Genomic DNA, 26,483 nt, shown 5'->3' with positions numbered 1-26,483 from the left:
AATAAATTAACCGCAATAAAGGTTATTTGATCCATTAACAGGTACTTATTATGAGTTAAAGCAGACATGTCACCCATTTTGGTTTCACAGAGCTCTCTCCTCAATTAGGGCTAAATTATACTCTGACTGTAGAAACCACTAGGCCTCCTGTTCTTCTTACAGGTAATCAATAGCATCATCTCCGAGCAAGGGAGGGACAAGCCCTGACATTCTTCCCACGATTGCCCTGATATTCCAGGGAATTTTTTTTCATGGTGGCAGTGGACCCAGGGCTGGGGGTAGGGAAATATGGTGCTTTAGAAGCTCTTGCATATTAGAAATAGCTGATATCTTTTTGACACAATTTTGAAACAACCGTGATTCTGAATGTCTGGATACATTAGAATGTGGATTTAGAGCATTTATGCTACAGATTTTCTGTGATTAAATTTAACAACCAGTGTGGCATGTTATACTTAAAAAACAAGTAACTTGAATTTGATGTGCTTTATATGCAATATAAGAGTATTTGAGGGCTAGATAAGAAATCCTATTTATCTTTTCATTAAATCCAGGTTCTCTATATTAACCATGTGTTGGCCTCCTGAGGTTATTACAAATATTTGAAAGTACTAATGTTTCATTAAGAATATCTATTTCTCTATGCCACAGTAGACCTTCTAGCTGGCAGCTTGTCCAGGTTTCACTCCATTCGCAGCTGCTGGAAGCTGAAGCACCGTTCGTCATGTTTGCCTGCCTACTTAATTCGCATTCGGAGACTGAAGGAAGGAATGTGTCTTTCCTCTGCTGTTGGGAAAATTTTCTTCTCTTTGAACCATACTTTTATAATTTTCTCTTCAAAATTTTCCTTGTTATTTTCAGCCCTTGTTATTTTTAGCTTTTTGCCAAATCCCTGCATGTTTTTCTCCTTCTTCTTCTTCTTCTTCTTCTTCTTCTTCTTCTTCTTCTTCTTCTTCTTCTTCTTCTTCTTCTTCTTCTTCTTTTGACTGCTTAATGCTCTTTAAGCTCAGAAAGGGTAAAGGGGATTTTATTACTAAGTGAATCATTTATAAATATTCTCTATGCACAAAGTCTCCATCTCAAGTGTAACAACACACAGGGTGTTATGTAGGTAAATGTGTAAGTACCTGAATAGGTGTGTATGGACAAGCATCTCTTCACTTCCTACGTGGAACAGGAGCCAGAACAAATAGAACTGGGGTGTTCTGTTTGAGGGAGGTGCCATTTATAACCAAGAAACTGTATGGGCAGTGCTGACATCCATACTTATGTATAAACAATGACTTAATAATGGACCTATTATAATGACATTTAATTTGGGGAACATTTGAAAATGTCATAAACACATGCATTAATCTCTAGAGTTTCAAAAATTTCAGGTGTTTTCTTGTTTTGAATGCCTTGGAAATCTTGTTTTGATGTAACATTTGGCAGGGTCTGGAGCTGATGACGTGCCTCCAAATTTAACATGTTCTTCCTGACCACGTTTAACTTTGAGGAGTCTTTAGAAATGGTTTTGTGTGCAGGTTTGTATCAATACCTTATTCAGCTACTAGAGTTATGTCTCAAGGACATGGTTGCTGATGCTGAAGGCTCAATATGGCACTCTAGGTGGCACTTTCTGGCTAAAACAGCTATTGCTGAATGAACGAATGAGGAATTAATGAGAATATAATATTTAAAATTGTCTGCATGTTTTCATCGGAAGGAGAGTGTAAGATGAAGAAGTCCCTATTAATCCATCACTGAAATGAGGTTTTTCGCAGGAGGAGATACAGCTGAAATATAAATGGGTGAAAGCAGAATGATAGACAAGCAAATTCTTGCATGCCAAATAAGGTTCTAGATTGCTAAGAGTCATGCAAGAGGGATCCAGTAAACCTGTTGTCTCTGGAAATCTGTGGCCTTTTTGGCGTTGTCATCAACTCCACGCCTGAGCACATGCCTTTAGCCCTCCTTCTCCTGTCAGCCACCCACCTGCTCTGGCTGTTTGGTGCCCATACTTTTGCTGATTTTGTCTGTCTATCATTCATTCCTACTTCTTCTAATAGAAGCTTAGTTTTTCTTTGGGGGACAGCCCTTTCCCTGTTGAATGCAGTTTCAGTGAGACTGTCAGGCAAGGTATCCATTTCAACTCCTGACTGAGGGGTGAGCCCAAACTCATGGTCAGATCCTTTCTCCTTGATTTGAATTTTGTGCGAGTGGCACAAGAGACAAGTGAGTAGGACCAGAACACATTCCTCATCATAGTGGTGTGATTATGGTGGTCAAAAAGGAACTGTCTGTTTAACTAAATTCCTAGAGCTGCTGGGATTCTAGCTTTTTCTCAAAAAACCTTTTTTGGCTCCCTGCTTTTTCTTTAGATCTATGAGCAACCTCTTATTATGGTAAAACATTCTTCCCCCCTTAAGCTAGATAGAATCAGTTTCTGTTGTTTGCAACTGACAAAATCTAAGTGATACAGGCTCTTTTTTCCTGAGTCCTGTACCCTGCATGGGCTCACGCTATAACAAAGACTCAGCCTTAGGCAGGGGTGAAAGGAGAAAAAGCCTGTCAGAGCTTCCTTGGTGGTGTCACTATTTTCTGTTCTGCTTAAAGATGACATTTAGTCTCTTTGTTTTTTTGGGTTTTTTGTTTTTTTTTTAATCCTTCAAGGTTACAAAGATAGATGAAATCTTATACTCAGAGCATTTTTCTGCTCTTGTGTATTCTTAAGTCTGTGGCTCAGTGCCCAACCCAATCTCAGTCTCTCCATAGCAATTCAAATGTATATGTGCAGTGGTGACTTGCCCTGGTTCTTTTAAAAGGGGAAGAGTTGCATCACACAGAGAGAGGCACCACTGCTCCCTGTGCACACACACATCCCTCTCCCTTTTCTCCTCTTTGCCCCTCTACCCTAGGAGGGAAAAAGTTGAGTCCATTCATCAGATAAAAAACAGACGCTAGAAAATACAGAAACATCAGCAATTAAGCAGCGTTGAATACACACATATTATTTATTCTGGGAATGCTCACGCTTCCAGCGTGCGAACTCCTCAGAACTACATATGTGTTTTTGTTCAGTGTAATTTCAACAATTGTGTAATATTATAAACATCGATTAAATATCTGTGCTTCCATGAAAGAAGGGTCCTGCTTCTATGCAAATATTAACAAAGTAGTTAAGAAAACACAAGGAAGTAACAAAGAAAATATGTCTTATGGGCAGATGGTTTCTGAAATTATATATTTTTTCTGTAAAGCATTAGTTGTTTTGAAAGCATTAATGCTGATCTTTCTTATAGAATGTGGGCGTATAATTTAAGGTAAAACACCTTCATTGCACAATGCAGAGCTTACTTTGCCAAGTACTTATTTTATAATAAGTTTTTTCTCTTGAAATATTTCCTCAAGTAATTTTTAGTAATTTTTCATGGAGTGCTATTTCTAGGAAGACTCTTATTTGAAGACTGAGAGAAATCTTGTCAGTATTTTCCAAGGCAGAAAAGAATACACAGTATTAGAGAATACCTCCTTTAAAGGAAATTCTACAACTTCTCCTACAGACCCTTTCTAAAGTTTATCAGCTGGTCTCTGTCAGAAAGTCGTTTTTAATAGTGACCTACATATCTCATGTTGTAATCTAAATCCTTATTTTCTTTTTTCCCAAGATGAAGAACAGCTGGGAATAACATTCTGAGTAAGGATGAAGGCATAAATGTAAAATGACTAGCTAAAATTCTCTGATAATATGAATTTTAAAATAATTTTTCTCATTGATATACTTGCTGATTTTGAAGAATCTCCTTGCCCATTTTATACCTTTACATATCCTTGAAGTAGTGGAGACAGAAGTGGACACACTATGGAACAAAAGTGGAGAATAACTGGACTCACCCTCAGGCAGGGCTCCTATGTCTGTATCCCCTTATTAGAATTGATGTTTAGATCTCAGTGACATATTGATGTTCATAAGTCAATGTGATGACCAAGCTGACTTCTAAATTGATTTCTACTCTCAACTGATCAGTCCCAGCATGTGAGGCCATCTGGTTGGTCACCCACACGATTGGTCAGCAGCACGGATTTGCCTCATCAGACAGCATGAGGACACAGCTGTGGAGAAGCCGGTCCCTCCCTTTCTATCCTGTCTCTCATCAAATTAATTGCTTGATGGAAAATCACCACTTTCCTTGCCAAAGTTGTTTTTATGTGAAGGACTATGAACTGTGCTTCCTAGTTAGCACTTCAGTTATTTTTCATATTTTACATATAGAATATTAATTTCTCTTCCTGAAATGTACTTTTTTCATATCTTCTCTTAAAACATCAGATTGGTCTTGACCACTTTCTTAATTTAATAAATACATCTCCATCTGAAAGAACTTTTTCTCACTCCTTCTTAGATAGATGTTAACTACACATTTAAGACCTCTATGCTCTTTATTTTACCTCTGAAGCCAAGAGACATGTGAACTTAGGATTGCCTCTAGTTTTGCTCCCAAAGGTTAACAATAGCCTTTAAGGAAGAAAAATTATCCATCTTCTTGTGTGCTGTGTGATTTTATTCTGTTGACTGGAGTCTAGCTCTAGAGTATGCTATTCCCACTTTCTATATACATTTTCTCTCTTCCCCCTTCTTTGATGAGAACTCCATATGGCACAAGATAAGAATTCTTGCTGAAGTTGGGACATTGCATTTATCACTTCCTCTTGACCCACCAGATCTATTATTCTGCCTTTTTATAAAATTAGGTGAGTCTGATGAGACCTCTTTCTTACAGATCATATATTCTGATGCCTTCGAGGTGTTTGTGAATTTATTGTGTAATGATTTCTTCCAGCAACTTTTTAGCATGGTTCATAGATTTGAAATAACCAGAAGCATTTCCTTTTTCAAATATAACTACTCTATTTACCCTCTCCCTGCTTGTTTTAAAAAAAATGGAAGGAATGTAAATATACAAAAAAAAAAAAAACCCACACAGAATAATATGGCAAAAATATTATTCTAGTTTAACGACACAAACTTTTTAAGGTCCATTCTTACACTGGTAGGCATATGGGTTATTTTCACTATTTTGCTATCATAGGTAGCTGTATAAATAATATTGCATGTGGGGCACCTGGGTGGCTCAGTGGGTTAAAGCCTCTGCTTTCGGCTCAGGTCATGGTCCCAGTGTCCTGGGATCGAGCCCCACATCAGGCTCTGTGCTCTGCAGGGAGCCTGCTTCCTCCTCTCTCTCTATCTGTCTGCCTCTCTGCCTACTTGTGATCTCTGTCTGTCAAATAAATAAATAAAATCTTTAAAAAAAAATAATATTGCATGCAAGTATATTCAGCTATTTGTAAGAGTTTCTTTAGGATATAAACCTAGGAGTGGAACTGCAGAAACAGAAATGTATACCCATCTTCAATCCTTTTAGATATGGTCAAATTTTTCTCAAAGGGCATACCAATTTGTAACTACCTCCATTGGTAGTTCATGAAAGTTCTTTGCTCCATATTCTTGCCAACACCTGGTACTTTAAATTTACTATTAACCTGTTGGGTATGAAAGAGTCCCACACAGTGGCTTCTTATTGATTTTATTTACTTATTTATTTTAAAAAATATTTATCTACTTGAGAATGTGGGGGAGGGACCGAGGAAGAGGGAAAGAGAAACCCAAACGGACCCCACGTGAGCGTGAAGCCCCATGACCCTGAGAGCACGACCTGAGCCAAAACCAAGAATCAGAGGCTCAACAGACTCTGCCACCCAGGAACTGCCCACACTGTCCTTTTAATTTACATTTTCCAGATTAGTGGTTAGGATGAGCATGTTTTCATTTCTTCCTTAGCCTTTCATATTTCTTCTTTGAGAAGCTTGCCTCTTTATATCCTTTGCTATACCATCCATTGATAGTTATTTTTGTTGTAAGTATCTTCTCCTGGTCTGCAGTTTGTCTTTTCTTTTTAAGTTGTCTTTTGCTGTGTGCAAGTTTTATTTTTAAAATGTAGTTGGTAGTATAAGTGCTTTTCTTTGTTTTTACGTTGGCATCTTGTTTCAGAAATCATTCTCTACCCTGCAGACATAAACATTATTGCCCCTTCTTATAAATGTTTTACATTTTGGTTTTTCAATTGTTTTGATCTTTTAAACTACAAAAAACCCTTTGTAAATGGTAGCCCAATTTATTTATTTTCTATTGGGCTAATTTGTCAAGAACCCATTTTCTTAACTATTAGAGTTTTGTAATGAGTGTTGATTACTTATGGCTCTGTCAAGTAACCCCAGCTTGTTCTTTGTTTCCAAATTGCCTCAGCCTTATTGTTCCATTGCCTTTCTAAATTTTGGATCAGTTTTTCAAGTTCTACAGAAATCTCTGTTGGCATTTCTATTGGAATTACATTAATTTATGTATGAGTTTGAGCAAGACGAAATCTTTATAGTTTGATTTTCTATACGTGAACATCACATATTTCTTCTTTTATTTTTGCCATCCTTTCCTACCTTTCAATAGGTTTTGGAAATTTTCGCCATATAAATGCTGCCCAATTAAAAAAAAATATTCCTACATGTTTTGCAGTTTTTGTTGTTGTAAATGGGGTCTTTTAAAAATTGTTTTCTACCTGTTTCTGGTATGTGGGATGCTATAGATTATATATAGTTCTTTTTTTTTCACCTCACAATTCTGCTGAACTCTTTTTTTATAATTTCTCTATAGATTCTTTTAGAGTTTTCTAGGCTGAAAACCATATTATCTGTAAAATAATGACAATTATGCTTACTCCTTTCCAAGTCCGTAAATCTTTGTTTTATTTTCTTTTAATGATTGGTGAGGACTTCCAGAACATGGCTAAGTAGAGCTAGTGATAGAAATATCACTGTCCCATATTTGACTTTAAAGGGAAAGTTTTAGCTTCCCATTAGTGAGTGTAATGGTCATTCCAAGTTTTTGGTATATATCCTTTTTTGGTTAGTAGTTGTGTTTTTATTTTATTTTTTTTTAATAGCACTATTTTGCTGAGGTTGGTTTTTTAATTTTTAATTTTTTAAAAAATCACGGGTAGTATGAATGTTATCTAATGCTTCTTCCTTCTCTACCTATTGAGATGATCACACATCTTCTCTTTTTAAAATTTTTTGTATTTATTTATTTGTTCTTTTTGAGTAGGCTTCATGCCCAATGTGGGATTCAAATACATGACCCCAAGATCAAGAGTTTCATGCTCTTCCAACTAAGCCAGGCAGGTGCCCCCACATAACTTCTCTTTTAATCTAATTGTCAATTACATAAATGCATTTTTATCACATTTAATCATTCTTGCATTGCATTGTCATCCTTGCATGACAATTTTTTTTAATACACTGCTAGATTTGGATTGATATTTTGTTTAGCATTTTGTATCCATGCTTATAAGTGATATTAATCTGTAATTCTAGCTTTTAAAAATATATTGATTTTCATATCAAAGTTACTGTTAGCTTCATTAAATGAGTTAAGTACCAACACTATCACTCCCATCTTCAGTTAGTGAAACAATATGTATAAAATTAGAATATCTATTCAATGAATGTTTGGTGTATCTTACGTCTCCCTTGTAAAGGCATCTGAGCCCAGGGTTGTATTTTTTTTGTGATTGAACATAATCTTTTAATAACTATTGTTATATTTACTAATGTCTTTTCATTTAAATTTATATGTGTTACAGAGAATTATTTCTGTGATTATGAAAATGTACCAATCTCTTCATGACACAACTCAAACTTATGTAAAAAAAAGTAACGCCATACATAAGTATTTATGATAATTATCTAAACAGGGGCATAATTTTAAATTCTATGTGTTTATGTACATCTTTAACCCCTTAACTTTTGGAATATTTTATTTTATTTTATTTTATTTTATTTTATTTTTTTAAAGGTTTTATTTATTTATTTGACAGAGAGAGATCACAAGTAGGTGGAGAGGCAGGCAGAGAGAGAGAGAGAGGGAGAGAAGCAGGCTCCCTGTTGAGCAGAGAGCCCGATGTGGGACTCGATCCCAGGACTCTGAGATCATGACCCGAGCCGAAGGCAGCGGCTTAACCCACTGAGCCACCCAGGTGCCCCTGGAATATTTTATTATCAAAACATGTCAGATTTAGTATGTTGGTGGCATGATAACAACTAATATTTATTGTCATCTATTCTGTGTAAGGAAGTTGACTTGTGTTTTTATATTCAATGCCTATAATAATCCCGTGAGAGTTGGCTAATCCCATTACACTTGAGTAAAGTCTAGGGGCTAGATAACTTGTATAAAATCTCATGAGTAGTGAGTGGCAGATTTGAGATTTAAACTACATGTGTTTGAGGGAAAGATGGTGTTTTTTTATTTTTACATCTTACTGGGAAATATATAATAAGGACTGAGAATCAGTTTTGATAATATGTAGTAAATTTTTATTGATGTTATTTTTTGAAATTGAGATTCATGATATAAGCTTCTAAGAAAATTGACTATGACAAATATAAATACTGCTAGAACTCTCATGTACTAATAGCCTATACACTGCACAACTCCAGAGGGCACCATTGATATGGGCTTCAAGGTGAATGATGCTTCTCTGGATTTATATAGTATGATGTGTTTAATGCTGCAAACAGCTACCTGCTTTGTAAGATTCTTAGGAAAGAGAGAAGTCATTCCAGTGAAGATACATTTTCTTTAAAATTAGTGAAAGGTTAACTGTATTATTGGGCTGAGTTTAGGGATTCCTGTTAGTACATATAGTGGGGCTTGTTAAGATTGTATTTTACAAAACTTGTACTTGATATTTGTAGTTCTCAGTTTACTTCATAAAAAAGGAGAAACATGTTTCAGATGAAGGCAGCTAATTAACTTCCAAATTTTTCTTTTGACATCAGCTGTAATATTGAAGAAGCTTAAAAAGGAAACTCATAAGGTTTGATGATTTGTTCATGAAATTCTTCTTTTTTTTTTGGACACAGTGAGAGAGGCAGTGAGGGAGGGAACACAAGCAGAAGGTATGGAGAGGGAGAAGCAGACTTCCCACTGAGCCCAATGTAGGGCTCAATCCCAGGACTCTGGGATCATGACCTGAGCCAAAGGCAGATGCTTAATCGACTGAGCTACCCAGGCACCCCTCATGAAATTATTCTTGCAGTGCAATGGAAAAAGGAAGCAAGTATGCTTTCTTAAAGAAGTCCAGACTTTGTTTACCATTTAATTACTTTACCTTAATGAAATGCAGCATAGAGAATTCAGTAACAAATAAGTGATAAATACAACAAATGTGACAATTTATTTAGCTTCGATTCTAGATTTGGAAATAACTGGTGTTCTAATAAAACAGAATTTCATGATATGAACATATTTTATAGGTACTAGAAGTAATGTAAGTTTTAGTGGGTTTTTTTTTTTTTGAGACTATTTCTGGCCAATATTGCACCCATTATATTTTATGTTTTGAATGCAAAACATTTGTAGTATTTCTGATTTCCCCTGACCCATCCATTCTTTTGTGCTTGTTTCTCCATTTTCCACTAGACTTTGGCTCCTTTACTGAAGATATATTTTTTCCTTCCAACTCCTTTTCTTCACAGCAGTATCCATTCTCCCTGCTGGCTGTCAGTTCTTTTTCTCCTCTCAAAGTCATTTCAGTCATTGTTCTTTATGCCTCTCAGAGGAATAAAAAAGGGCTGGTCTCTGAATTATTATTTCTCTTTGAAGCAAGGAGAATGCAGAGTGTGCTAAAAATCACTTTAATTTAATAGGTTCCCAAAAAGTGAATTCAGTTTTTTTCTCTGTTGCCATTAAAAAAATTTATTTACCCTGTCATTTAAACTTTATAATAGATGACAAAAACTTTTAACATTTAAAATGACATGAACAGTTGGCACTTTTTATTTTGGACTCACCTTAAGGCAATGTATAAAGACGGTGTTTCTCTTATTGTAGTGAAATCTTTGACTTCTCAAAACAAATTTGTTAATGCAATGTTTCTGAGTGCCGAGAAGTTAAACATGTTAATGTTTTTCCCCTTTAAGTTTTTGAAAAGCTCTGCATATATTCCCTGGGAAAATCTTGGTCTTTCTTACATATTACACATATATGGCCATATGCAGGCAGTTCCCAACTTGCACCTTTCAGAAGTTAAAATGTTGGCTCATTGACTAGCGTATAGAATGCATTTCCCCATAATAGCAATAAAGTAGATGGTGGTTATGTTCCATTAAAGCCTATTCAATCCTAATGTCAGTGCTATATCAGTGTGTCTAACAGCCATCAATAATGTTGCTTACATGGGCACTACATTTTGAGATCTGGTAGTAATGATGGTCATGAGGTAGGGTTGGCAAGGCCTATCAGTGACATCTCCCTACTGAATAACCTTGGATTCCACTGTGAAGGGAGAGTGGTTAAGACCACCTAGAGTCAGAATCTGAATTAGTCATAACTAGCTACATATAAACCAAGATGATTTTGTTATTTATATGGAGGGCAAAAGATCACAAATCTTGGGGAAATAGGATAGTCTGGGAAAAACCAAAGCCACATGGGAACCTCTAGCTGTGAGAATTAGAAGAGAGTATAATATAGGTCAAGGATTCTTAGATATACAGTACATATACAAGTGCCTTAACATAATTTAACAAAAATGTAGTTTTTTTCCATCTTTCAGTTTTCAACATTGACTATAAAAGCCCCTTTGCTTTCTCTTTATAGCTGAATCTATTATAACATTGGGCTAAACAACGCAAACCTTTACTGCCTTATTCCTAAAGAAGGCCTGAGAGGCTAAAGAAGAATGAAACACTAGTCTTCTCCTTTGTTCACCCTGTCTTTTCTCTAGGTCTCACTACCCAGTTTTCCCTGTGGAGTCTAAAATGTGTTTTTATATAGATTTTGGACCATTAATTTTAACCTCTAGAATTTCTTCTCTCCATTGCTCTTTCTTCAACTTCTCTCTCATCTCTTGGCATTTGTGCTGTATTTTGTTTATCTTATTTATTTCTCAAATTTGGTAATCCAGATATTGCACCTGTATCCAATTTCATTAGATTTCTCCATTTTTTATTTTATATGCTGGAATAAGGGATTTGTGAACTTAACATACAACTATGTATGAAACTTGATGCAAGTTTTATTTCTTTTTTTTTCTGGGAATCTAAGACCAATAATGGTACCTGAATTTTTCAAAAATAGTTTTAATAATAGTACCTGGCATTCCTCCCTTTGTGGAGTTGGCTTTGGTCTACATGGAGAGTTTAACCTTGATTCTCAGTGTACATTCTGTATTTTTGGATCCAATTTGCCCTTCACAGAGAGTCTACATGCTACTTAAAATGAAATCCTGCAAAACAGTACTAAAACAAATGTTATTACTATTATTATACTAATCTTCTATGAAACAAAGATCAATAGCTACCCTCAATAGATAAATTACCATCAGAGGATTATTCAAGGCAATTAAGAGTGTCAGGGAGGCAGTAGACAGTTTAATCTTCTTATTTTTGCATACTGATTTGGTTGAAAAGATTTGAAAACCAATTTATATCAGGTAATTTTGGATGAGGTTAGGATACAAGTAAAATATGAGAATCAACTTTTGGTTAGGTGCACCTGCCTTGCCTTGTGGTGTGGAGATGATACAGAAAAGGGCCTTCTTACAGGGTGTCATTGTCTCTGATGGCATTGTGTGTCTGTGGGCTCATCTTTCTTCCAGGTTTACCTGGGTCTGGTTACTGAGCCCAAAGCCCAGAGCAGAGTATAGGTGTCCTCCAGAGCAGGGCACATGAGTTCAGCATAGTCTCCTTTTGTTTCCTATGGATAGAGATCTACTTTTAAAAGGTCTTATTCCCCAGCAGAAATATGTTTTACCTTGGTCCCTTAAAAAAACAAAGAATCAAAAGGAAATCAGGACTAGATCCCAGCTCAGAATCCCAGGCAGTTCCAAGGATATGGACAACAGGAATCTATGGATTTTGAATCAAGGACTCTACTATTAATGAGACTCAGTTATTTTTCATATTTCTGCTCAATTCTGTTCACTCTCTTTTTTTTAATATTTAATATTTTATTAAAAATTGTTTTTAAAAATACAGGTTTTAGGGACGCCTGGGTGGCTCAGTTGGTTAAGCAGCTGCCTTCGGCTCAGGTCATGATCCCAGCGTCCTGGGATCGAGTCCCACATCGGGCTCCTTGCTTGTCAGGGAACCTGCTTCTCCCTCTGCCTCTGCCTGCCATTCTGTCTGCCTGTGCTCGCTCTCTCTCCCTTGCTCTCTCTGACAAATAAATAAATAAAATCTTAAAAAAAAATACAGGTTTTAGAACTGCAAAGTTAGCTTATTTACACAGGACACTTTGTAAACCTGACATGGAGATCCCAGTTCTTTTTTTTTTTTTTTTAATTTTATTTTTTATAAACATACATTTTTATCCCCAGGGGTACTGGTCTGCGAATCGCCAGGTTTACACACTTCACAGCACATACCCTCCCCAATATCCATAACCCCACCCCCCCTCTCCCAACCCCCCTCCCCCCATCAACCCTCAGTTTGTTTTGTGAGATTAAGAGTCACTTATGGTTTGTCTCCCTCCCAATCCCATCTTGTTACATTTATTCTTCTCCTACCCCCTTAACCTCCCATGTTGCATCTCCTCTCCCTCATATCAGGGAGATCATATGATAGTTGTCTTTCTCCGACTGACTTATTTCGCTAAGCATGATACCCTCTAGTTCCATCCACGTCGTCGCAAATGGCAAGATTTCATTTCTTTTGATGGCTGCATAGTATTCCATTGTGTATATATACCGCATCTTCTTTATCCATTCGTCTGTTGATGGACATCTAGGTTCTTTCCATAGTTTGGCTATTGTAGACATTGCTGCTATAAACATTCGGGTGCACGTGCCCCTTCGGATCACTATGTTTGTATCTTTAGGGTAAATACCCAGTAGTGCAATTGCTGGGTCATAGTGTAGTTCTATTTTCAACATTTTGAGGAAACTCCATGCTGTTTTCCAGAGTGGTTGCACCAGCTTGCATTCCCACCAACAGTGTAGGAGGGTTCCCCTTTCTCCGCATCCTCGCCAGCATCTGTCATTTCCTGACTTGTTAATTTTAGCCATTCTGACTGGTGTGAGGTGATAGCTCATTGTGGTTTTGATTTGTATTTCCCTGATGCCGAGTGATGTGGAGCACTTTTTCATGTGTCTGTTGGCCATCTGGATGTCTTCTTTGCAGAAATATCTGTTCATGTCCTCTGCCCATTTCTTGATTGGATTATTTGTTCTTTGGGTGTTGAGTTTGCTAAGTTCTTTATAGATTTTGGACACTAGCCCTTTATCTGATATGTCATTTGCAAATATCTTCTCCCATTCTGTCAGTTGTCTTTTGGTTTTGTTAACTGTTTCCTTTGCTGTGCAAAAGCTTTTGATCTTGATAAAATCCCAATAGTTCATTTTTGCCCTTGCTTCCCTTGCCTTTGGCGATGTTCCTAGGAAGATGTTGCTGCGGCTGACGTCGAAGAGGTTGCTGCCTGTGTTCTCCTCAAGGATTTTGATGGATTCCTTTCTCACATTGAGATCCTTCATCCATTTTGAGTCTATTTTCGTGTGTGGTGTAAGGAAATGATCCAATTTCATTTTTCTGCATGTGGCTGTCCAATTTTCCCAACACCATTTATTGAAGAGGCTGTCTTTGTTCCATTGGACATTCTTTCCTGCTTTGTCGAAGATGAGTTGACCATAGAGTTGAGGGTCTATTTCTGGGCTCTCTATTCTGTTCCATTGATCTATGTGTCTGTTTTTGTGCCAGTACCATGGTCTTGATGATGACAGCTTTGTAATAGAGCTTGAAGTCCGGAATTGTGATGCCACCAACTTTGGCTTTCTTTTTCAATATTCCTTTGGCTATTCGAGGTCTTTTCTGGTTCCATATAAATTTTAGGATTATTTGTTCCATTTCTTTGAAAAAAATGGATGGTACTTTGATAGGAATTGCATTAAATGTGTAGATTGCTTTAGGTAGCATAGACATTTTCACAATATTTATTCTTCCAATCCAGGAGCATGGAACATTTTTCCATTTCTTTGTGTCTTCCTCAATTGCTTTCATGAGTACTTTATAGTTTTCTGTGTATAGATTCTTAGTTTCTTTGGTTAGGTATATTCCCAGGTATCTTATAGTTTTGGGTGCAATTGTAAATGGGATGGACTCCTTAATTTCTCTTTCTTCTGTCTTGTTGTTGGTGTAGAGAAATGCACCTGATTTCTGTGCATTGATTTTATATCCTGACACTTTACTGAATTCCTGTACAAGTTCTAGCAGTTTTGGAGTGGAGTCTTTTGGGTTTTCCACATATAGTATCATATCATCGGCAAAGAGTGATAGTTTGACTTCTTCTTTGCCGATTTGGATGCCTTTAATTTCCTTTTGTTATCTGATTGCTGAGGCTAGGACTTCTAGTACTATGTTGAATAGCAGTGGTGATAACGGACATCCCTGCCATGTTCCTGACCTTAGTGGAAAAGCTTTCAGTTTTTCTCCATTGAGAATGATATTTGCGGTGGGTTTTTCATAGATGGCTTTGATAATATTGAGGTATGTGCCCTCTATCCCTACACTTTGAAGAGTTTTGATCAGGAAGGGATGCTGTACTTTGTCAAATGCTTTTTCAGCATCTATGGAGAGTATCATATGATTCTTGTTCTTTCTTTTATTAATGTGTTGTATCACATTGATTGATTTGAGGATGTTGAACCAACCTTGCAGCCCTGGAATAAATCCCACTTGGTTGTGGTGAATAATCCTTTTAATGTACTGTTGAATCCTATTGGCTAGTATTTTGGTGAGAATTTTTGCATCTGTGTTCATCAAGGATATTGGTCTGTAGTTCTCTTTTTTGATGGGATCCTTGTCTGGTTTTGGGATCAAGGTGATGCTGGCCTCATAAAATGAGTTTGGAAGTTTTCCTTCCATTTCTATTTTTTGGAACAGTTTCAGGAGAATAGGAATTAGTTCTTCTTTAAATGTTTGGTAGAATTCCCCCGGGAAGCCGTCTGGCCCTGGGCTTTTGTTTGTTTGGAGATTTTTGATGACTGTTTCAATCTCCTTACTGGTTATGGGTCTGTTCAGGCTTTCTATTTCTTCCTGGTTCAGTTGTGGTAGTTTATATGTCTCTAGGAATGCATCCATTTCTTCCAGATTGTCAAATTTGTTGGCGTAGAGTTGCTCATAGTATGTTCTTATAATTGTCTGTATTTCTTTGGTGTTCGTTGTGATCTCTCCTCTTTCATTCATGATTTTATTTATTTGGGTCCTTTCTCTTTTCTTTTTGATAAGTCTGGCCAGGGGTTTATCAATCTTATTAATTCTTTCAAAGAACCAGCTCCTAGTTTCGTTGATTTGTTCTATTGTTTTTTTGGTTTCTATTTCATTGATTTCTGCTCTGATCTTTATGATTTCTCTTCTCCTGCTGGGTTTAGGGTTTCTTTCTTGTTCTTTCTCCAGCTCCTTTAGGTGTAGGGTTAGGTTGTGTACCTGAGACTTTTCTTGTTTCTTGAGAAAGGCTTGTACCGCTATATATTTTCCTCTCAGGACTGCCTTTGTTGTGTCCCACAGATTCTGAACCGTTGTGTTTTCATTATCATTTGTTTCCATAAATTTTTTCAATTCTTCTTTAATTTCCTGGTTGACCCATTCATTCTTTAGAAGGATGCTGTTTAGTCTCCATGTATTTGGTTTCTTTCCAAATTTCCTCTTGTGATTGAGTTCTAGCTTTAGAGCATTGTGGTCTGAAAATATGCAGGGAATGATCCCAATCTTTTGATACCAGTTGAGACTTGATTTAGGACCAAGAATGTGATCTATTCTGGAGAATGTTCCATGTCCACTAGAGAAGAATGTGTATTCTGTTGCTTTGGGATGAAAAGTTCTGAATATATCTGTGATGTCCATCTGGTCCAGTGTGTCATTTAAGGCCTTTATTTCCTTGTTGATCTTTTGGTTGATGATCTGTCCATTTCAGTGAGGGGAGTGTTAAAATCCCCTACTATTATTGTATTATTGTCGATGTGTTTCTTTGATTTTGTTATTAATTGGTTTATATAGTTGGCTGCTCCCACTTTCGGGGCATAGATATTTAAAATTGTTAGATCTTCTTGTTGGACAGTTCTTTTGAGTATGATATAGTGTCCTTCCTCATCTCTTATTATAGTCTTTGGCTTAAAATCTAATTGATCTGATATAAGGATTGTCACTCCTGCTTTCTTCTGATGTCCATTAGCATGGTAAATTCTTTTCCACCCCCTCACTTTAAACCTGGAGGTGTCTTCGGGTTTAAGATGAGTTTCTTGTAGGCAACATATAGATGGGTTTTGTTTTTTTTATCCATTCTGATACCCTGTGTCTTTTGATTGGGGCATTTAGCCCATTAACATTCAGGGTAAGTATTGAGAGATATGAATTTAGTGCCATTGTATTGCCTGTAAGGTGACTGTTATTGTATATTGTCTCTGTTTCTTTCTGATCTACTACTTTTAGGGTCTCTCTTTGCTTAGAGGACCCCTTTCAATATTTGCTGTAGAGCTGTTTTGGTATTTGCAAATTCTTTCAGTTTTTGTTTGTCCTGGAAGCTTTTAATCTCTCCTATTTTCAATGATAGCCTAGCTGGATATAGTATTCTTGGCTGCATGTTTTTCTCATTTAGTACTCTGAATATATCATGCCAGCTCTTTCTGGCCTGCCAGGTCTCTATGGATAAGTCTGCTGCCAATCTAATATTTTTACCATTGTATGTTACAGACTTCTTTTCCCGGGCTGCTTTCAGGATCTTCTCTTTGTCACTAAGACTTGTAAATTTTACTATTAGGTGACGGGGTGTGGACCTATTCTTATTGATTTTGAGGGGGGTTCTCTGAACCTCCTGGATTTTGATGCTTGTTCCCTTTGCCATATTGGGGAAATTCTCTCCAATAATTCTCTCCAACATACCTTCTGCTCCTCTCTCTGTTTCCTCTTCTTCTGGAATCCCAATGATTCTAATGTTGTTTTGTCTTATGGTGTCACTTATCTCTCGAATTCTCCCCTCGTGGTCCAGTAGCTGTTTGTCCCTCTTTTGCTCAGCTTCTTTATTCTCTGTCATTTGGTCTTCTATATCGCTAATTCTTTCTTCTGCCTCATTTATCCTAGCAGTGAGAGCCTCCATTTTTGATTGCACCTCATTAATAGCTTTTTTGATTTCAACTTGGTTAGATTTTAGTTCTTTTATTTCTCCAGAAAGGGCTTTTATATCTCCCGAGAGGGTTTCTTTAATATCTTCCATGCCTTTTTCAAGCCCGGCTAGAACCTTGAGAATCGTCATTCTGAACTCTATATCTGACATATTACCAATGTCTGTATTGATTAGGTCCCTATCCTTTGGTACTGCTTCTTGTTCTTTTTTTGTTGTTGTGAATTTTTCCGCCTTGTCATTTTGTCCAGATAAGAGTAAATGAAGGAGCAAGTAAAATACTAAAAGGGTGGCAACAACCCCAGGAAAATATGCTTTAGCCAAATCAGAAGAGATCCCAAATCATGAGGGGGGAGAAAAGGGATAAAAAGGGATTCAGAAAGAAAAAAAAAAAGAAACTATTAAAAAAAGAAAGCCAATAAAAAATATAAAAAGGAAAAAAAAATATATATATATTAGATAAACTATTTAAAAAACGTTAAAAATAAGATGGTAAAAGTTGAAAAAAATTTAGCAGAAGAAGAGAAAAAAAATTGAAAAAGAAAAAAAAATTAAATTAAGTGCAAGGCTAAAGAATCATGGGGAGAAAGCCATGAGTTCCGTGCTTTGCTTTCTTCTCCTCTGGAATTCCGCCGCTCTCCTTGGTATTGAAACTGCACTCCTTGGTAGGTGAACTTGGTCCTGGCTGGGTTTCTTGCTGATCTTCTGGGGGAGGGGCCTGTTGTAGTGATTCTCAAGCGTCTTTGCCCCAGGCGGAGTTGCACTGCCCTTACCCGGGGCCGGGCTGCGTAATCCGCTCGGGTTTGCTGGGTTTGCTTTCGGGAGTTTTTGTTCCCTGAGCACTTTCCGTAGAGTTCTGGAAGACGGGAATGAAGATGGCGGCCTCCCGGTCTCCGGCCCGGAGGAGCCGAGAGCCCGGGGCCCCACTCCTCAGTGCGCCCTCAGAGAACAGAGCCCAATTACTCCCGTCACCCTGGCCTCCGGCCGCGCTCCGAGCTGACCGAGCCTGCGACCGGTTCAAGGTAACCCCGAGTTTAGAGCTTACTCCTCAGCTCTGTCTCTGTAGCCGGCTTCCCTGTTCTAATACCGGTAAGCTCTGCGACACTCAGACACCCCCGATCCTTCTGTGACCCTGTGGGACCTGAGGCCGCCCTGACCCCACCTGGGCTTCACCCCAGTTAAGCCTCTGGAGCCATGTCCCTCAGCGGAACAGACTTTTAAAAGTCCCAATTTTGTGCTCCGTTGCTCTGCCGCTCGCCGGGAGCTGGCCCCTCCCCCCGCGGTCTATCTTCCAATCTCTTTGGATTCACTTCTCCACCAGTCCTACCTTTCAGATAGTGGTTGATTTTCTGTTTCTAGAATTGCTGTTCTTCTTCTCTTCAATCTCCCGTTGGATTTGTAGGTGTTTGCAATCTTTAGATAAGCTATCTAGCTGATCTCCCGCTACCTGAAGTAGTCTCAGCCTGCTACTTCTCCGCCATCTTGACTCCTCCCCCAATTCTGTTCACTCTCTTGACTACCTTCTTCACCCTCTATTCTTTGTATATCTTTTCTCTACCTTATGCTTATTCGTGATTTTGGTTTACTCATAAATTGGGCTGTCAGTTTCCTAAACCCTCTATTTTTCCATGAGTCTTCACTGGCTTTCTCTGACAGCTATAATACATATTTTTTCACAAGCTTAAATTCCCTAAGATAGAGGCTGATTTTTTTATGTCAAAACACATTATAGATTGCTGGCTAGACTGTGGATTGGCTTCTTATGGATCAAATAAATGATCACTTTGGTTCAATGAACAGGTGTTGCTCTAACTTTGAAACATAGCTGCCTTAGGAAGAAGTTAAGCTTTCACTACTTGCAGATGACATGATACTCTATATAGAAAGTCTGAAGACTCCACCAAAAAATTGCTACAACTCCTACATGAATCTGGCAAAGTTGCAAAATATAAAATCAATGTGCAGAAATCTGTTGCATTTCTATACACCAATAATGAAGCAACAGAAAAAGAAATCAAAGAATCAATTCCATTTGTAATTACACCAAAAAAAACATACCTAGGAATAAATCTAACTAAAGAAGTAAAAGATCTGTACTCTGAAGACTATAGAACACTTATGAAAGAAATTGAAGAGGACACAAAGAAATGGAAAAGCATTCTATGCTCATGGACTGGAAGAACAAACATTGCTAAAATGTCTATACTACTCAAAGCAATCTATACATTTAATGCAATCCCTATCAAAACTCCACCAGTGATTTTAATGGAGCTAGAACAAACAATCCTATAATTTATATGGAACCACAAAAAATCCTAAATACCCAAAGCAATTCTGAAAAAGGAAAATAAAACTGGAGGCATCACACTTCTGGATTTCAAATTATATTACAAAGCTGTGGCCATCAAGATGGTATAGTACTGACACAACAACAGACACATAGATCATTGGAACAGAACAGAGAGCCCAGAAATGGACCCTCAACTCTATGGCCAACTGATTTTCAACAAAGCAGGAAAGAATATCCAATGGAAAAAAGATAAGCTCTTCAACAAATGGTGTTGAGAAAACTGGACAGCAACAAGTAGAAGAATGAAACTGGACCACTTTTTTATGCCATATACAAAAATAAATGGATGAAAGTCCTAAATGTGAGACAGGAATCCATCAAAGTCTAGAGTAGAACATAGGTAGCAACCTCTTCAACCTCAGCCATAGCAAATTCTTATTAGAATCATCACTAGAGGCAAGGGAAACACAAGCAAAAATGAACTATTGGACTTCATTAAGAAAAAAAGCTTCTGCATAGCAAAGGAAATAATCAATAAAACTAAAAGGCAACCTATAGAACAGAAGAAGATATTTGAAATGACATATCTGATAAAGGGTTAGAATCCAAAATCTATTAAAAAAAAACAAACAAAAAAACTTGCCAAACTCAACATCCCAGTGAAGAAATGGGCAGAAAACATGAATAGACACTTTTCCAAAGAAGACATACAGATGGCTAACAGACCCATGAAAAGATACTTAACATCATTCATCATCAGGGAAATACAAATCAAAACCATGATGAGATACCACCTCACACCTGGCAGAACAGCTGGGAATGCAAATTCCCAGAACATGGTGGGAATGCAAACTGGTGCAGCCATTCTGGAGAAAGGTTTTGAAGTTCCTCAAAAATTTAAACACAGAACTTCCCTATGGTCTAGCAATTGCACTACTAGGTATTTACCCAAAGGATACAACAATACAGATTCAAAGGGGTACATGCACTCCATACAGCAGCATTATCAACAATAGTCAAACTATGGAGGGACCCCAAATAACTGTTGACTGATGCATAGATAAAGAAGATGTGGGGTGTGTGTGTGTGTGTGTGTGTGTGTGTGTGTGGATATATATAATCTCATCCATCAAAAAGAATGATATCTTGCCATTTACAACAACGTGGATGGAGCTAGAGTGTATCACACTAAGTGAAATAAATCAGTCAGAGAAAGACAAATATCATGTGATCTCACTCATATGTGGAATTTAATAAAGATAACAGAAGGACATATAGGGAGGGGGAAAAGAAAAAAAGAGAGAGAGCAAAACAAGTCATTAGTGACTCTTAATGATGGAGAACAAGCTGAGAGTTGATGGAGGGTGGTGGATGGGGGATGGGCCTAGATCGATGATGGGTATTAAGGAGGGCACTTGTTTCAATGAGCACTGGGTGTTGTATATGAGTGATGAATCACTGAATTCTACTCCAGAAACCAATACAGCACTATATGTTAACTAACAAAATTTGAATTAAAAAAAAAAAAAAAAGAAACATAGCTGCCTTAGGCTGCCACTGTGCAGAGTCTGTGGAGACAGGGACTTTCCATTTGAAGGGGCTGTGGCATGTCAGGTACCATGATTAACAAATTGAGTTACTATAGAATCTCTAATCCCTCCTTTATGTATAATCTAATGATTACTGCTTTCATAACAATGTCTTAGAAGCAGAAGATCTGAAGCTCTTCAATATCCTGATAAAAAATTAAGCTATGTTCAGCAGAGTTTTGGTGTTAAGCATATTTTACTGTATTCTAATACTTTAAAAGTTGGTAATTTCTCTACATCATTATATGGTGAGTCTTAATTACCCCAAACTATTTCTATTAATTTCCAACAAAGAGTGATTATTGCTGTAATGAGAAATCTTGGAGGTTTGGAGGCAAGTTCTCTCCCTCCCCACTCCCTCAGCTGTGAAATAATGGATTGCAAAAGCTGCTACATATTGTCTTATGGATCTTTACCGCGCATGTGTGTTTTACCCCCTTTGAATAGTTGTTAAGAGCCGGTAAAAATTTCTGTTGATCTGCAGTCAATTGTCAAAATGTGTCCATCGTTGTATATTAGGAGACAAAAACTTTCCAGCAGAATGTTTGATCTATTAAGCAATGAGGAACTTCCTTTAGAAATAAAGTCAGACAGGTAGGAAGAATATCTGGAATATTCTTATGCCTCAATTCGGTCATGATTCACTAGTGTGCAAATAATTTGATCATAATGCAATTAAAGTCTAGAAGCAAATACTTTCCAATTCTTACTACTGTTAGACACACTTACCTTCTTCACTTAAGTAATATTTACTGACTACTGTCACCTGTAACATTGTCATAAGTCTAAATTGCAGTGACTACTTGCTGAAAGAGCATTGGAAACTATAGGACTTAGGACCATGCATTGTAGAATTCAGGTAATAGTACAAAAACCTTTTTTGAGTAGTTTTAGTTACTTTGAGATGGTCAAAATGAATTGGTTAAGTCTGTTTGGGAAATATAGCTACTCTTTTTGATATTTTTCATAATTTAGAAGATAAACTATATGACAGAGATGTCCTTAAACACCAACAAATGATATCCAGTTGGAGGATTGGACTAGTGGACTGGAGGTTAGTTAGCAGGGAATCTATTAATCACCTACTGTGTACCATGCAGTGTGCTACATGTGTGAAACATTTAGTATGCTCATTGTGGACTGGAGGTTAGTTAGCAGGGAATCTATTAATCACCTACTGTGTACCATGCAGTGTGCTATATGTGTGAAACATTTAGTATGCTCATTTTCAATGAGAAAGTTGCCTTAAATACTGTCTAATGTCACACAATTCCTGAATGAAAGACCTAGAATTCAAAACCAGGCGTGATTCTTTGATTCACGTCCAAAGTTCATAATCTTTTGATGACATGATACTGTTTTACTTTGACTCCTTTGTGGTATTCTTCCCCTCCTCTATGTTTTTCAGCTAATGATGATTTCTTCAACTTTTTAATGATAGTTTCAGTATTCTAGCAGGTGCAGTCTGTGTGGGCTGGTGAGGAAGGATGAGATGGAAAAGTAACATAGCTATAGCCTTTTGGACTATCAAAAGACTCTCGAAGGTCTTGGTTTTGAATATAAGAAAAGGAGCATGAGTATTTGCTATTTTAGGCCTTCCTGCCATGATTGGTGACTGTAGAATAGGAAGTAAATTAGTAGAACAGCTGAATAAAGCTGTGACCTTGAAATGAAGGTATTTTTCCAGTGGGATACCCAGATCAGTTTCTGTATTATCTCAGAGATGCCCACTAACTTCTGATTCTATTTACAGTTTAGATTTTTATGGCATACAATATGCAAGAAACTATGGCATAAGTAAGGAAAATAAAGATCAGTAGACTTTAGGAAAATTAAGCAAAGCCACATAATAATCCATTGGTTTAGGGGCAAAGGCTCTTTAATTTTTTAAAAATAGAACTTAGGTTAATTAGAATGAGTCCATAAGGCTAAATGCATTGACCACTATACAAGTTCAATTTTATTCTACTTTAATTATAGTTATAACTAAAATTATAAATACTTCTTATGAAAGTATAAATAATTAAAGTTATAAATAAATAAAATTATAAGTAATTCTTAGTTTTACCTTTTAGTTTTATTAATCTTATATTTTATAACAAATTTCCAGTGTCATTCAATAAAGATATCTAATCTACATTTTCTAGTGTTAAGCTTAATCGTAAAATTTTAGATAATAAGGGACATTGGGAAATCATGTAGTCTCTAGCTTTCAAACCGATTTATTGCCTTAGGCAATGATATTCAGCTCTGATATGGTAACGTTCCAGGGTGAGTCCAGTGATCTAAAAATTATGAAAACAAAATCTAAAAAGTAAATATATCCTTGAGTTTTCAGTTGGTTGATGTAAAAAATAAGTAAACCAACTTGATCTGAATGTCATTAACAGAAAACTTTAAACAGTGAGAGAACATGCATTCTTTTCAAGTGCACATGAAACATTCTCTAAGAGACCATATGCTGGACTATAAGACAATTCTCAGCTACTTTTTTTTTTTTAAGATTTTATTTATTTATTTGACAGAGAGAGAGAGAGACAGTAAGAGAGTGAATACCAGCAGTGGGAGTGGGAGGGAGAAGGAGGCTCTCCGTTGAGCTGGGAGCCCGCAGGGCTCAAGCCTAGGACCCTGGGATCATGACCTGAGCTGAAGGCAGACACTTAATGACTGAGCCACTTAGGGGTCCTAATTCTCAACTACTTTTAAGGGATTAAAATTATGCAGTTTGTTCTATGATGAAAACTGAATTAAATAAGTTATCAATAAAAAAATAATCTTAAGAATCCTAAAATATTTGGAAATTAAAGGATAGACTCTAAAAGTCACATGGGTCCAAGAAGAAAAAGCAAGGGAAATCAGCAAATAGAACTGAAATGTTAATGAAAATATAGCATATCAAAATTTGTGAAATACAACAGGACTTAGACATACATTTATCTTTAAACACTAATATTTAAAGAGATTTAAATTCAGTGATCTCTATTTCCACCATCAGAAGCTTGAAAAAGACCAATCAAAAGTAAGTAGAAAATAATAAAGAGAAGAGGTTAATAAAGTAAAAATCAGTCATTAGATAAAATCAATTAAACTGAAGTCTAGTTTTTTTGAAAAGACCAATACAGTCAATAAACCTCAGGCCAGACTATAAAAAAGTGAGATAAATCACCAATACTCAAGATTGAAAAAGAGGATATTACTACATATTTTATAGACTTTGAGAAGATAAGAGGTACTTATGAGCAATTTTGTGCCAACAGATGTGACAACCTAGATGCTACGGCTGAATCCTTGAAAGATACCAATTACCAAAATGAACTAAAAAAGAAATAGAAAATCAGAAGAGGTATGTACCTAAATGTATCAAAGAACTTGAATTCATAAACAGAAAACTTGCTTCAGAAAAACTTCAGACCCAGATAGTTTCATTGGTGAATCCTATAAAATCTACGAAGGAAATATTCCAAATCTTGCAAAAACTGTTTTGGAAAACAGAAGTAGAGGCTAAATTCCGTTTATGAGGCCAGCATTACTCTGATACCAGAACCAGACAAAATTACAAGGAAAGAAAACTGATCAATATCCTTTTATGAGCACAGAGGCAAAAAAAAAAAAACTTTAATAAAATATTAATAAATAAGTAATATGCTAGAGTCACTCAGCGGGGTTATACTGTAAATGTTAATCCTACTTACACCCAACCTAGCTAAATGAGACATTTAAGTTTGTACAAAACTTAAAAAAACTCTGCTAAAGTTTATTAGACATAAAATTGCCTACTTTTAAATATATCTATAGGTTTACCAACTTATAAAATATTATAATACAATTCTTGTTTAGTTATTCCTATATATTCATATATATATGAATTTCTAGATATTTCTAGAACCTTTCTAGAAAAGCAAGGGACTATATATATAAATGTATATATAAATATATAAATATATAGTCCCTTGTTTTTCTAGAACCTTTCCATTACATGGGAATTGTGCCCTATTTGACAAAAGTTTTCATAACTGAGAAGTGAAGGAAAGTAAAAGAGTAAAAAAATGATTTTAGTTAGCATCGGCTTTCCTGGCTTAGAATAACTTTTCTATTTAAGGCCAGACACTGAAAAAATACAAATCTCTTAAAATTGAAAGCATAATGCTTGCTCATGGTATAAAATTTATGTAATATAAATACGCCAATCCCATGTTTGGAGAAAACCATTATTAAGTTCTTGATAAAACATCTCTACTCTGATTTAATAATAGATATGTCCAAGCAAAGAGAACCAGAGAGAATCAATAATTTGTGAGTTCTACCTTGGGCAAAATGATTGTAAGACTTACTACTTTGGGGCCTCAGTTACCTCATCTATAGAATGTGGGGACTCAATTAGATATTTTTTATAGTCTCTTCATGGTTAACTTTAAGTATATACAAATCTAAGGGAAATTTCACAACTCTTTAAAGCATAGAAATAAAAGTAAAGTCCACACTAAACAGAAGGTGGCAGTGTTGCTGAAGAAAAGGGTTAGATTTTAATCCTGGTAAATGCAGGTGGATTGCTATACAAGGTGTTTGTACTTTGGTAAAATTAGTGCTGTAGCAAATTAGTGACAAACCACTAATTTAACAAGATTAAGATATCCTGTTACAATAGTTATGTTTTTCTGAGGTTGATAACATCATTATACATGACATTGCTTTACTGTGAAATGTGGCAGAATCAAATGGGATCACCTAACACTCGTACAAATATAGAAGTCGTGCTAAGCTCAGAGCTTTTGAGTGAATAATAATTATTGTTATATTGGTTTCAGGTATTTTGAAAGCATTTGCCTGGCTATTATTAAGTGACAACTTCCCCATACATGTTTGCAATTTGGCATGGCTATTTTTAGTGAAGCAAAGTTTTTCTTTTTTTTCTTTTCTTTTTTTTTTCCAACTTTTTGAAATGAAGGAGCATTCAAGCATATATATTTTAATGTGCTTTAGACAGATTATCTTTAACACTTGGAAGTGGAATTTAATAACTCATGCTTTGTTCTATCTTAAAATACTTAAGAGTTTAACGCTTATGCTAGACTTAAGATATGAAGTTAAATTTATGATCTATTGTTTATTTATCAACATACTAGAAGAATATTGTTCAAGATAGCAACCTATTGTAAGGGCATATGTAAAGTCAAGATTTTTGTTCACACTGTTTTAATATATTTCACTTGGGTCAGGTACAGTCTCCTCCCAGGACCCCTCAGGTTCCTAGATTAAGTATACTACCTTTATTGGGATACGCCTCTCCTCTCAGCATTTCTCGGAATATCCTATATGGAACAATCTTCCAACCCAAACTGTCTTTCTGTCCTTCTGAAAGTTTTTGAGAAAGATTAAACTAAGATTCAATTAAATGAAG

This window comes from Lutra lutra, chromosome 2 (assembly GCF_902655055.1).
Source record: "Lutra lutra chromosome 2, mLutLut1.2, whole genome shotgun sequence".
Taxonomy (NCBI): Eukaryota; Metazoa; Chordata; class Mammalia; order Carnivora; family Mustelidae; genus Lutra; species Lutra lutra.
The sequence above is the reverse complement of the archived record's forward strand: the minus strand, read 5'-3'. Positions refer to the sequence as shown.